Source organism: Humulus lupulus, chromosome 9, assembly GCF_963169125.1.
Source record: "Humulus lupulus chromosome 9, drHumLupu1.1, whole genome shotgun sequence".
NCBI lineage: Eukaryota > Viridiplantae > Streptophyta > Magnoliopsida > Rosales > Cannabaceae > Humulus > Humulus lupulus.
The window spans coordinates 171,314,667-171,329,715 of NC_084801.1; positions in this window are offsets into that span (position 1 = coordinate 171,314,667).

A 15,049-nucleotide genomic window follows, 5' to 3' on the forward strand; every position below is an offset into this window, starting at 1 on the left:
ACTCCAGGCCCTTAAGCCTTAACACTGAATTTGGATCGTTACAACTATCCCCTCCTCATGAGAATTTCGTCCTCGAAATTTACCTGAACAACTCGGGATACCACTCCCGCATATCTGATTTCAGTTCCCATGTTGCCTCTTCGACCTTGCTATTCCTCCACAATACTTTAACCAAGGCGATGGTCTTGCTCCTCAAGACTTTGTCCTTTCTGTCAAGGATCTGAGCAGGCTTTTCTTCGTATGATAAATCCCGATCCAACTCCAAGTTCTCATAGCTCAACACATGAGCAGTGTCCGATACATACTTCCGGAGCATGGATACATGAAACACGTCATGAACCCCTGATAGAGCTGGAGGCATTGCTAACCTGTAAGCCACCTCCCCAACTCGATCCAGAACCTCAAATGGACCAACAAACCTGGGACTCAGCTTGCCCCAAACGCCAAATCGTTTTACTCCTCTTAGGGGTGAAACCCTGAGGAATACATGATCACCAACCTGAAATTCCACGCTCCTGCGTTTCTGATCTGAATAACTCTTCTGGAGACTCTGGGAGGCAAGCATACGAGCTCTAATCTTCTCAAGTGCCTCATTGGTCCTCTGAACCATCTCAGGACCTAAATACATTCTCTCACCTGCCTCATCCCAGTGAATCGGTGATCTGCACTTTCTCCCATACAGCATCTCATACGGAGCCACTCTGATAGTCGCTTGATAACTATTATTGTACGAGAACTCGATCAGAGGGAGATACCTACTCCAAGATCCCTCGAAATCCAACACACAAGCTCGTAACATGTCCTCCAGTATCTGAATTGTCCTCTCAGACTGTCCATCCGTCTGAGGATGATAAGCGGTACTAAACCGGAGTTGCGTGCCCATAGCCTTCTGCAGGCTCTTCCAAAACTTGGAAGTGAAAGTGGGGTCTCTGTCGGATACTATCGACCTCGGAGCCCCATGAAGTTGAACAATCTCCTTTACATAAAGCTCTGCATACTGATCCACAGTATAAGTCGTCTTCACAGGTAAAAAGTGGGCGGACTTCGTATACCTGTCCACAATCACCCACACCGAGTCATGCTGACCCACGGTCTTTGGCAATCCAACCACAAAGTCCATGGCAATATCTTCCCATTTCCACTCGGGAATCCCTAGAGGCTGTAATAATCCTGCTGGCCTCTGATGTTCCGCCTTAATCTGCTGACAGGTTAAGCATCTAGCCACATAGTCCACCACATCCCTCTTCATGCCTGACCACCAGTACAAAACCTTCAGGTCATGGTACATCTTCGTAGAACCTGGGTGTAAAGAGTAGGGAGTGGTATGAGACTCGTCCAGAATCTCTCGCCGAATGTCTGGATCAATCGGAACACAAATCTGTCCTTTTTACTTCAATAAACCCATCTCAGAAATAGAGAAGTCCTTAGCTGCTCCAGTTAGGACATTCTCTCTACGTTCAACTAACTGGGGGTCCTTTCCCTGTGCTTCCTTAATCCTCTCAATGAGCGTTGACTGAAGAGTAATGTTGGCTAACCTACCAACCACTAACTCTATACCTGCCCTGGTCATCTCTCCAGCTAATTTGTCATATATCTGCCTCGAGCTATACAGCTGTCCTGGGCCCCTCCGGCTCAATGCATCAGCCACTACATTAGCCTTCCCAGGATGGTACAGGATATCACAATCGTAATCCTTTACCAGCTCTAGCCACCGTCTCTGGTGCATGTTCAAGTCCTTCTGGGTAAAGAAATACTTTAGACTTTTGTGATCAGTGTATATCTCGCACCTCTCTCCATACAAATAGTGTCTCCAAACCTTAAGTGTGAATACCACCGCAGCTAACTCCAGGTCATGCGTGGGATATATCTGTTTGTACTCCTTTAATTGCCTTGATGCATACGCTATCGCTTTCCCAGCCTGCATCAACACGCATCCCAGACCCTGTCTGGAAGAGTCACAGTAGACCACAAACTTCTCATTATCTGTTGGCAGGCTCAGCACTGGTGCAGTAATCAACCGCCGCTTCAACTCTTTAAAGTTATTCTCACATCGATCTGTCCACACATACTTGGTCTTCTTCCTTGTCAATTCTGTCAACGGAGTAGCAATTCTAGAGAACCCCTCTACAAACCGCCGGTAGTAACCTGCTAGTCCAAGGAAACTTCTAACTTCAGGAACACTGCTGGGTCTAGGCCAATCTCTCACTGCTTCCGTCTTGCTTGGGTCGACCAATAACCCATCCTTACGAATAATATGGCCTAGGAATGAAACTTGCGATAACCAGAACTCGCATTTGCTAAACTTAGCATAAAGCTTATGCTCTCTTAACCGCTGCAACACCAAGCGCAGATGATGCTCATGCTCTGCCTCTGACTGGGAGTGTACTAGGATATCATCAATAAATACAATCACAAACTTATCCAGGTAATCCTTGAAAATTCTGTTCATCAAATCCATAAATGCCGCCGGGGCATTGGTTAACCCAAAGGACATAACCAGAAATTCATAATGCCCATACCGCGTCCGAAAAGCAGTCTTTGGTACGTCCTCCCCTTTGATCCTCAACTGATAGTAGCCTGATCGGAGATCAATCTTCAAAAACACTGTACTCCCTTGAAGCTGATCAAATAAATCGTCAATTCTAGGCAATGGATACTTGTTCTTGATGGTCAGCTTATTCAACTCCCTGTAGTCTATGCACATCCGGAGCGATCCATCTTTTTTCTTAACAAATAAAACTGGAGCACCCCACGGCGAGAAACTTGGTCTGACGAACCCCAAATCAAGTAGTTCCTGCAACTGAATCTTCAATTCCTTTAATTCTGCCGGAGCCATTCTGTAAGGTGCTTTGGATACTGGCTCTGCTCCCGAAGCTAACTCTATGCCGAACTCAATCTCCCGATGCGGCGGCAATCCCGGCAGGTCCGATGGGAACAAGTCTGGAAACTCACAGACCACTCTAGTTTCGTTCGGTCCCACTGTCGCCACCTTAGAGGAATCTACTATACTTGCTAGGAATCCTATGCAACCCTCCTGCATCAGGTCCCTAGCCTTTAGTGCTGAGATCAGAGGCACCCGCGGTCCATCCACCGTTCCCACGAACACAAAGGGTGCCTCGCCCTCCGGTTCAAAGGTCACCATTCGTCGCCTACAATCAATTGTTGCTCCATACCGCGTCAACCAATCCATCCCTAGTATTATGTCAAAATCGTCCATATCTAGTTCAATCAGGTCAACAAACAATTCTCTACCGTCTACCACTACTGGTAAGGCTCTAACCCACCTCTTAGAGACTACCAGTTCTCCTGTAGGCAATATAGTCTAAAAACCCCTAGCATACAAAATACTAGGTCTACACAGCTGATCAATCACCCTAGCAGCAACAAATGAGTGCGTAGCACCAGAATCAATTAATGCAGTAAACAAGGATCCAGCGCTAAAAATCTGACCTGTGACCACTGAAGGACTGGCCTCAGCCTCAGTCTGAGTCAAGGTGAAAGCCCTAGCAGGTTCGAGGCTGTCTCCCTGCCTAGGCTCCTCCTTCTTAGCCTGCGGGAAATCTTTCTTCAAGTGACTGGTGCTCCCACAAACAAAGCATGCCCTGGTTCGGCACTCGCCCTGATGGCGTCGCCTGCATCGAGGACACATCGGAAGGCTTCTCCAGCTGTCATTTCCGCCCTGGCGGCCACCCACAGAACCGCGAACCCTCCGGTCAGAACCATAAGGAGCAAATGAGTCTGGTACTCTCCTCTTCTGCTCACTGGGGCCGCTGCCCCGACTAGGCCCAGAAGAAGAAGGCACTACTCTCCTGGTATCACGCCAGGCAGCGCCATCCTTCCAGATCTGATCCTCAGCCCTCTCAGCAGTGAGGGCCTTGTCTACCACTTGTGCATAGGTAGACTCTGGAGTCATTGTGATATTCACGTCACGGGCGATCATTACATTTAATCCCCGTATAAATCTGTCCCTTCTGGCCGCATCAGTCGGCACTAGCTCTGGCGCAAACTTCGCCAATCAGTCGAATACCAGGGCGTACTCGGTGACGGATAACCTGCACTGAGTCAAGTTGTTGAACTCATCCGCCTTCGCAGCTCGAACGGCTACGCTGTAGTATTTCTTGTTAAAAATGCCCTTGAATTCTTGTTAACAAGCACGGCCATGCCGCCCCAGAGGCCTTACCAAAGCTTGGGGTCTCGGTCATTACCGTAGGATAACTCATGTATCGCTTGGATCCCACCCTCGCTATAGCATCCCATGGGCTGAGCGTTACTTCCGGCCCCGCTGCCGTACCCGGCCTATGCCGCTCTCGGCCTTAGCCGTTCATTCCATTACAATCACACATATAACACATTCAGAAATAACCATTCGAACATACAATAATTTATCTAAGATTACACATTCGCACACAATACAATCTAGGGTCGTGCCCTGCAATCACACAGTGGGCCTATGCCCTAATCTCGGGTGTTACGGTTTTCTTACCTGTATTCCGTGCTTTCCGATGCACCACGATCACGAGCACGGTCCACTAGCACGAGCCTCTCCGAAATCCTAGTCACAACACACATAAAACACTTTTAATACTAACCAAGCCCAAAACCACTTCCCGGGACCAATCCCGTACTCCCGGGACCTCTAAAACCTTAAAACAACACCCCGGAGACATCCCCCGAACCCCCGGAGCTAAGGCCTAAAATTGCCAAAAAAGCTATCCTGAAAATGGCCTTGTGCCGCGGTACAACTTTCTTGTGCCGCAGCACCCATCAGTCAGGGGCTCCCTCGCCGCGGCACGAAAAACCTGTGCCGCGGCACGCCTTCGCAGCCCAGAATTCTGGGTTTTTCCTTCGCGTTTTCCCGAGCTTCAACCTCTCCAAATCACCCCAAACCAATACCTAAACCCCAAGACTCAAATCCAAACTTCATATGAACAATCTAACACCCTATAAACACTAGGATCAAGATCAAAACATCAACACACCCAAGATCCACACCTTTGATCTCAAATTCAGCAACTCAAACCAAAACCCATGAAAATCTTAACTCAAGCATTAAATTCCTCACATCAACATAGAAAACAAACTTAAATATGCATAAGATCCTTACCTCAAGAGTAGAATCCACCCTAAAAGTTTCCTTGCTCTCCTCCCAAGCTCCCACTTCAGCCCCTTCTACACCTCTTCTTCTTTCTTCTTCTTGCCCTAGCCTTTCTCTCCTCTTCTTTTCCTTCTCTTCTAATTTTATCAAAGCCTCAAGTGACCCAATGCCCAAACCATACACCCCATATACCCAGCTGAAACTTGTCTATTTGCCTTGCCAAAAGACCAATTTACCCCTTCCTAATAATCCCTCCTAACTAACCTTCAAGGGCACTTAAGTCATTTCACTTCTATTTCAATTCTATCACTTTTTATCTTAAGACTTGTTACCCAAAGCAATTACAAATGGTTACCCAGGTTACCCAATTACCAATAACTAACCACTCATTCTCAACTCACTTATAAGATTCCCGAAGTACCCCTAGGCTCCTCCCGAGCCGGGTACAACATCCCGTTGTGACTTTAGACTAACTGGCTCACTAGGACCGTCTCGATGCGTGCATTCTGATAATAACATCACACTCACATGGCACGATTACATAATACAATTATCACAGTTGTGCTCTAAAATGGCCAAATCACAATCATGCTCATTCTAAGACAATCAGGTCTATATGCATACTAATTCACATAGTCGTGCATCTCAAATAATCAAATAGTCATATAACGTGCAATAAATCGTAATCATGCATTAATCTCATTAAAGACACACACACAAAATCCCATTATGCCCTCCAGGCATACTACTCCAGGCCCTTAAGCCTTAACACTGAATTTGGGTCGTTACATTTGTTGTTTCCAGGTCAGGTTGGTAAGCGGAGTGGCTATCTTAGAAAAGTCTTCTACAAATCTCCGATAATAGCCTGCTAGCCCGAGAAAACTTTTAACCTCTAATGCATTTTTAGGTCTTGGCCAATCCTTCACAGCCTCTACTTTAGTTGGGTCTACTATGACTCCATCCTTGGATACTATATGGCCAAGGAACGCCACTTGTGATAGCCAAAATTCGCATTTCTTGAACTTGGCATAAAGTTTATGCTCCTTTAGTCACAACATGGTCATTTTTAAATGTTCCTTGTGCTCGACTTCGTCCTTGGAGTACACCAAAATATCGTCAATGAACACTATGATGAATTTTTCCAAGTAATCCTTAAAGAACTGATTCATTAATTCCATGAATGGGACTGGAGTGTTGGTAAGACCAAAAGACATAACTAGAAACTCGTAATGTTCGTATCGAGTCCTAAAAGTTGTCTTTGGTATATCTTCTTTCCTTACTTTGAGTTGGTGATAACTGGACCGAAGATCAATCTTTGAAAATGCAATCACTCCTCGGAGTTGATCAAATAAGTCAATGATTCGGGGTAGCGGGTACTTATTCTTAATTGTCACTTTGTTCAGCTCGCGGTAATCGATACACATCTGCAGGCTTCCATCCTTCTTTTTCACAAATAGAATCGGTGCTCCCCATGGCGAATGGCTCAGTTTGATGAAACCCAAGTCTAAGAGTTCTTATAACTGCGTTTTCAACTCCTTGAGTTCAGTAAGTGCCATCCAGTATGGTGCCTTTGAGATAGGCTTCATTCCCGGTACTAATTTGATTGTGAAGTCAATTTCCCGAGTAGAGAGTAACCCTAGTAAGTCGCCAGGAAATATCTCTGGAAATTCCTTTATAATGCAGATGTCTCCAACCTTTAATGGTTTTTCCTGTGCCACATCCGTGACACTTGCTAAGAATGTGTGACATCCTTTCTCTATCATCTTCTGAGCTTTGAGAGATGAGATAAGCGGTGCCCGTAGTCCTGAAATCTTTCCCATAAAACATACTTTCTAACCGTCAGGAGTTTCGAACGTCACTTGCATGCGTCTATAGTCGATGGTTGCGACATGCCTTGCTAGCCAGTCCATGCTCAGTATTACATCAAAGTCCTTGATCTCTAGCTCTATCAGGTCCCCTTCTAGTTCCGTGCCCTTGATTTTGATCGGTACTCCTCGTTCTATTCGTGATGATTGAACTACTTCGCCCGAAGGAATTCCGTAACAAACCTAGTTCTAAATCTTTCACAAGGTTTATCTAATTTTTCTATCATTCCTAACGAGATATACGAGTGTGTTGCTCCTGAATCAAACAATACTGAACATATATTATCGAGGATAGGAAGCTGGTCTGTGACCACTTTATTACTAGCTTCGACTTCTCCCTAGGTCAAGGCAAAGACTCTGGCTGGAACCACCTTGTTGTCCTTATTTTCTTCTTGTTTGAGTTGTGGACAATCCTTTTTCCGATGACCTTCCTGGCCACAATTGAAACAACCCTTGGTGTTTGCACGACACTCCCCAGGATGTCTTTTATGGCACTTAGAGCACTAAGGGTATTCCACATAACCCGAACTATTATTACCGTTATTAGTCCGCGCTCTTTTGTTAGCGTCGACTTGCTTATTATCAGGATGCTTTCTTTTCTGCCCATTTTTGCAATGCTAGTTGTTGTTGTGGTTTTGACCATTCTGAGACTAATTCTGCTGCCTGGGTTCAGACTTGCTTGCCTCCTCCTTACTAACATTTGCTTGGAGTCTTTCCACCTCTATAGTTGTTTCCAGAACATCGGCGTAAGATGTGGTTCCAGGATTTTCCATCGTGACACCTAACTCAATCTTGGGTCTGAGTCCCCTAGTGAACTTGGTAACCCTCAAGAAATTGGTTGGGACCAATTCTGGTGCAAACTTGGCTAGACGATTAAATTGTCGAGCATACTCGACTACCTTTATATTGTCCTACTTCAGACGGGCAAATTCTTCCACCCTCGTAGCGATGACAGCGGAGTTGTAATGCTATTTGTGAAACAGCTCCACAAATCTAGGCCAAGTCATGGTGGAGACATCATGAGTCTGTTGTACCAAATCCCACAAGATTCTGGCATCCTTTTTCAGTAGAGAGAAAACACACAATATGTGATCCACATTGTCGAGGTTCATGTGTGCTAGAATCGACTCTACATTCTTGAGCCATTCTTCAGCCTCAAAGGGGTCGGTTGTCCCTTCAAAGTTTGGAGCTTGCTGCTTACAAAAATGCTCATAGATTGGCTCTATGTACTGAGCTGGATAAGGTGCATAGTTTTCCACCGGCCATCCCCCATATGAATATCCTAAGTTCTGCCCTTGCTGGGGTGCTTGAGCCGCTGGCTGAGGTTGAGGCTGAGTATGCGGCTGAGGCTGCGTCTGAGGCTGTTGTCGTTGTTGTTGTCGTAGTTCTTCTACTTGTTGCCGTAACTAGATAATCTCAGCGATGTTGTCAACTGGTGGTGGTGCATTCCTATTAGCAGCAGCAGTAGTAGCACGCATTCCCATTCTTCGGACTGGAGGGGCTTCATGAGTCTCGTTAGCGGCGCTGGAAGCATTGTCGTTCGTGCATGAAGACCTTCGTAGTGACATCTTCAGCAAAGTTCTAACAGTCGAGAAAAACATGTTAGAACTTACCCTAATAGGTTCTAAGGCAAAACTTAGTCTAAGAAAACATAACTTGGACCTATCAGTTATGATTTCTTATGAAAAATTATGTAAGCCTTCTTTATAAATTAGGGTGTGTTTCTATACTTAGAACAATAAGCCATCTTTATTATTTTCTAAGTCTGTTCTAACCATCCTATATGACATAATTCTCAAGCTCAAAACTTGTCGTTGTTCCAAAGTTAACTATATTGAGGGAGGGCTGGGATCAGTAAAATCGTTCCCACTACTATGGCCCCTTAAACTCTCAATACAGAACCAGATCCATTGATTTGTATCCACCCTCACTAAACTCAATCATTATTTATTGAATTTATTCTAAATTTATTATGATTACAAAAAAAAATCAAACTCATACATGCCATTCAAAAATAAAAACTTTATTCATTTGGAAAAGGATTTTCACTTATTATAATCATAAATTCAAAATAAATAGAGAAACTATACTACTAATAACTAGGGTAAATCTCTAAAAATCAGGATCTTCTACATCTGACCCTTCATCTAACATATTATCATTTATTTCTTCATAATCATCATTATCATGAGCCTCGAAACTACCTTGGGGAATATTCATTAAGATATTATGCTTTTGTTCATTAGTGAATTGAAACTCAAACCTACAGGTAAACCTAAGTATGAGAAAATAATATCTTATGGCTACTGGTAAATCATCTCCATCATCCATTGTCTCCCATAATTCTTCCAATTTTTAAACTACAGTAGGAAAATCCTTAAAAAGCCTAATTACTAGGACATATTGTTCCATGACTCTCATCCTGATTTGCTCAGCGATTTAAAGGTAAACTATCTCCTTGTGAAATAGGATCAATCTTTGAGTGATTCTTTCTAGCACTCCTAATGTATCCCTTGGTTCTCTAATCCTTTTCAATGCCTTAATGGCTTGGATACCATGATAAATTAAAGCTCCATTCATTTTGACTGAAAACATAATGACTAAAACGTTAGCTATAAACATAATATTCATAGCATAAACACTTACATTGGCGGTTAGATTCGAAGCTTTTGCATGTGCATCAAGGAGAACTTCATGCATATGAACCGTGGCTCTGATACCAACTGTAATGACCCGACTAACTTAAAGACCTCAGACCATTAAAAACTACTAATCATAACTACTATCTTGGAATACATGCATAAAATAATATAACTTTATTATAGAAATCCAAAATACGGGATCTGATTGTTATTACATAAGGAAAAACAAAACCCTTAATTAATTGCTCAAATACTAAATGCGGAAATAAAACATAAATACATAATTAAAAAGACTTGAAACAAAATGTCGTCCTCGATCTTTCCCATCAGTCCATTCATTCAGTCATCACCCAATACACATGCCAAAGCTGTCATGAATCCATCTCGCCTTCCAAGCTTATTTTCCTGCACCATTTAAAATAAAAAGGAATGAGCCTAATGCCCAGCAAGGAAAATCTATTAAAGCATATCATAAATCATAATACTAAAAACATAAATCATAAAACATATGACGTAAAAACGTAAATCATAAAACATAGGACTACAATATTGATGGCCATTAACTCATTACCGTAGTATGTGATAGAAACCATCTAGGTCATCTTGCTAATATTCGAGGTAGGTTTAAACACAATATATTTTATGATAAACCATCTAGGTCCCCTTGCTACTATTCGAGGTAGGTTAAATCATAACCATAGTCTACGATAATGATAAAAATCTTGAGATTTTCTTATTTGCTATCTAAGCAACTACATTTCCCAAGCGACTACAACATAAAACATATACATACATACTTACATACACATATAGCACATAAACATAATCATAACACATAAAATCTAACCTATTTTCCTTACCAAAAACCAGAATATTGGAGACAAGAACGAGATTGAAAACTCCTAAGACTAAACAGTAAAAATCATAAGTTTTCTAAAGAAAAGAAGATCTAAACCATAAAGATAAGAACTTACCGAAAAACCTTGAGTTTCCAGACTCTCAAACACCCAACCAAAAGCCATTATAATAAGTTAGGATTTGGAAAAAATGAAAAGAATAAGAGGAACTATAATGAACTAAACCTGAGGTTAAATAATACCTTGGATGGATTAAAACTTCGATCTACACCTCAATACCAAAATACCACTTTATCTTACTTCCCAAGTGTTTAGAAAATATTAGATTAGAAAGCTTTTAACCCCAAAACCCTAGTGTTTCTATCTAGAATGAACTTAGCAGCTTGGAGGCTATGAATAATACTTGAATAATGATGCAAATGGCTGAGTGAAAGGTCTCATTTATAGAGTTCAAGGAGTGAAACTAACTCCTTTTAAAATGAATAAAAAAATGAACAAAATTTGAATTTTCTGTTCAATAGATGCCCAGAACTCGGTCAAAAATGTTCAAGAGCAAGTACAAGTTGTTGAGGGATGTTTCTAGCTCGGATTCCATGGATTTTCAAAACATACAGGTGGAGCCGATATATCGCCCCCTATAGGAGATATATTGCCTCCCTCTTTGTCCCGAGCCACCGTGTTTTCGTTCGTGCAAAGTTGATGTGTTTTCCGTATCACCCATAGGTGATATATCGGCTCATATAGCTGCGATATATCAGTATACATTGATATATCAAACACATTTTTGCACATTTTTGCACACTTTTAGCACACTTAAAGTTTGTTTAAACAACTTTGACTGAGTAAACAGCTGAGGGAAGGTTCTAGACTTCCTAGGTTTATCCTTTATTAATTTATTCATTTAAAATCCTTAAATCCTTAATAAACATGCATGTGACAAGTGTCACGTTCTTAATTATTCTATCTAAACCTTAAGTTATAATAAATATCATTTCTAGGACCAGCTATATTAATAAAACCTTATGTTAAAATTAATATTTCTAAACTATAGGCTAAACTTATAAAATCCATAACTATCTCTATGAGTTTCCAACTAAATCCCGACTTGAACCAATAACCACGAAAACTAAAATACTAAGCTACTGCTACTACTATCTAGCTAAGTAAAATTCTGAGACGCTGCACTTATTTTTTCAAAAAGGTAAGTAATTATGATCTTTTCGATTTTCTAGGAATGATTTGACGGTTATAGCAGATTCCCATACCTCAAAACCATACTTTCATCATTGCTTGTCAATAATATCTGATCAGTTTTATTTTAAATAAAATAAAGATTAATTAAATTAGTTAATTATCTTTATAAACCTGAAAAGAAGCAATACTTTTAATAATCATCATGTTAATCATAAATGACAACTAGCATGCTTTACAAGTTATAATCATATTCATTTCAAATTCATAGACAATTTATGCGGTCTAAGTCGAACAAGGCGAATCAATGGGGCACCAAGCTTACGGCCTCTGCTGGGCAAGTGTGTACAACACTCCCATAGTGGCCCTGCCATCCCTGCCATCACAGCCTACATTTTGCATGATTACCGCCGAATATGGCCCATGTCGATCAACCACATATAAATATAATGCAATCAGATGCATCAAACACAAATATAAAATAAGGGTACATAACCCTAGCTAAACGTCCAGGAATATGGTCATAACCGTTCACATGTCAATATCGAGGTCAATGCCCTACTCTATGTGCATATGTCAGTTTCCTTACCTCGAGTCACGTGCTGAATGTGAACCGACCTCGAGTGCGATCCTTTCTTTGAGCCCTCGGAAACCCTAGTCACAACATTCGTTAAAAGCTCATTAGGAACTAAATCCTATTATGGGTTCCAGAATTAAACCCTATCTCTCAGGACCTCCAATTTCATTCAACAGGGTAATGGTATCGTCCCCCTTGACCCCATGTGGCCCCCCAAAATCAAATCCTAGAACTCCCGAGCCAAACCTACAACGTGCGGTTGCGCCATAAAAAATTTGTGCTTTTTGGGGCACTAGCGTAGCCACGCCCTACCTTAGCCCAGTCGCGTTATTTCACAATTTATGGGCTTCTGAGACATTAGTGTCGTTGCTCTAAGTCCTTGAAAATGCCAATCAAAGCCCAAAATTCCATTTTCACTGGAATTGCAATTTTTAGCCCCCAAATAAGACCCATAACTTAATTGCCAGCTAGTTTTTACACAAAATTCAAGCCCAAAACATATACTCAACTATCATACAACATCTAATCCCAATCCAACCTCAATTACACATCAAATTACCCAAAATTGCAAACTTAAGGTTCTAACCCAAATTTTGCCCCTATCCGAAAAATCAATCCCAAGACATGAATTCCAGTAAGAAATCAAGAAGGATAGTTCAAAACTAGTTTCTAACATCAACAAACACAAAAATTTAGCCTGGGAACCTTAAAAATTCAAAATTCAACAAAGCCCCAAATTTTCAAGAATTCTATGAACCAAAATGAAGAACATCAAAGAGAAACTTATCTCTGAGATGAAATTCTAAATTCCCCATTCCAATATCAATTCCTAGCAGCTACTAACCTCCTCCTTGAATCTCAAATCCTTCCAAATTCCTCAAAATCCCAAGAATTGGCCTCTAGCTTTGGTTAGTTGAAGAAAGATCAAACAAGAGAGAGAATGAGGGAAATGATGTGATATTGGCTAACTCCAAAGGCTGCTGGTCTTTTCTCTAATTGTATGGTCAAATGATCATTTTTCCCCTACCTCTACTTAGTCTCTTAATTAACCTCAAGGTCATATTGGTCATTTGCCTAAAAATCTCATTGCACCCCAATTCTCCAATTTATCAATTAATCCCTCAAACACAATTATTCCACCAATACATTTTATTTCCCAATAATCTCAAAATATGAAAATCCCCAAAATACCCCTAGGCTTGACCAAAACTCGGTATTTGTCCCCTTGTAACTTTTCTGCTAAAATCCCTTGAAAGGATCCACTCATGCCGAAAATCACATATATCCACATAATAATGTGGTCTCAAGGCACATAGCACATAATAATTACAATTATACTCTCAATGTGTCAAATGAAAATGCCTTCTTTTAACAAAAGCATGTCTTTAAATACATTTAATACATATAATCATGCATACTCAATTATATGATAATATAATCCACATTAATGCCACTCGTGCCCTCCCAGAACGTTAATTAAGGTACTAAACCTTATTAGGAGTTGTGGAATGCTACAACTATCCCCTTCTAATGGAAATTTTGTCTTCGAAATTTACCTTAACAACTCGAGATACAAGTCCAGCATATTCGACTTAAGCTCCCAAGTCGCTTCCTCTACCTAGGTGTTCCTCCATAATAATTTTACTAAGGAGATAGTCTTGTTCCATAAGACTTTATCCTTCATGTTGAGGATCAGTACTAGTCATTCCTCATACGATAAATCATGTTGCAACTCCATGCTCTCATAACTCAGCAATTGTGTTGTATCCGACACATACTTCCTAAGCATCGATACATGAAACACGTTGTAAACTCCCAATAAGGCTGGAGGCATAGCTAATATGTAAGCAACCTGCCCAATCCTTTCCAAAATCTCAAAAGGTCCCACAAACCTAGGACTCATCTTTCCTTTCTTCCCAAACTTTTTTACTCCTTTCATCAGCGCAACTCGGAGAAAAACGTAGTCCCCAACTTGGAATTCCATGTTCCTACACTTTGAATCTGCGTATATTTTTTGTCTACTCTGTGAAGCAAGCATTCGAGCTTTAGTATTCTTAATGGCTTCACTAGTCATCTGAACTGCCTCAAGACCAAGATACTTCCTCTCACCCCTTTAATCCCAATGAATGAGTAATATGCACTTCCTACCATACAACATCTCGTACAGAGTCACTACGATCATTGACTGGTAATTGTTTTTTTAAGAAAAACTTAATTAAGGGAAGATACTTACTCTAGGATCCCTCCAAATCTAATACACATGCCCGAAGCATATCCTCTAGTATCTGAATCGTCCTCTCAGATTGTCCATTTGTCTGAGGATGATTAGCCGTACTGAACTTCAACCTCATATTCATTGCCTTCTAAAGTTCTCCCTAGAACTTGGAAGTAAAGATGGGGTCCTGATCTGATACTATGGACTTTGGTGACCCATGGAGACATATAATCTCCTTCACATACAATTCGACATACTGATCCACACTAAAAAAAAATTTCACTGCAAAAAGTGAGCTGACTTGGTATATCGATCCATGATCACCTACCGAGTCATGTTGTCCCACCGTTCTAGGCAATACAACCACAGAGTCCATAATTATATCCTCCCATTTCCATTTAGGAATAATCAAGGGTTGTAGTAGTCTCGCTAGCCTCTGGTGTTCAACTTTAACTTGCTAACAAGTCAGGCCGTTAGCCACATATTCAACCATGTATTTCTTCATCCCTGGCCACCAATACAAAGATTTCAAATCCTGATACATCTTCGTGGTGCTTGGATGTAACGAGTATGGAGTGGTTTGAGACTCATCTAGAATCTCTCTCTT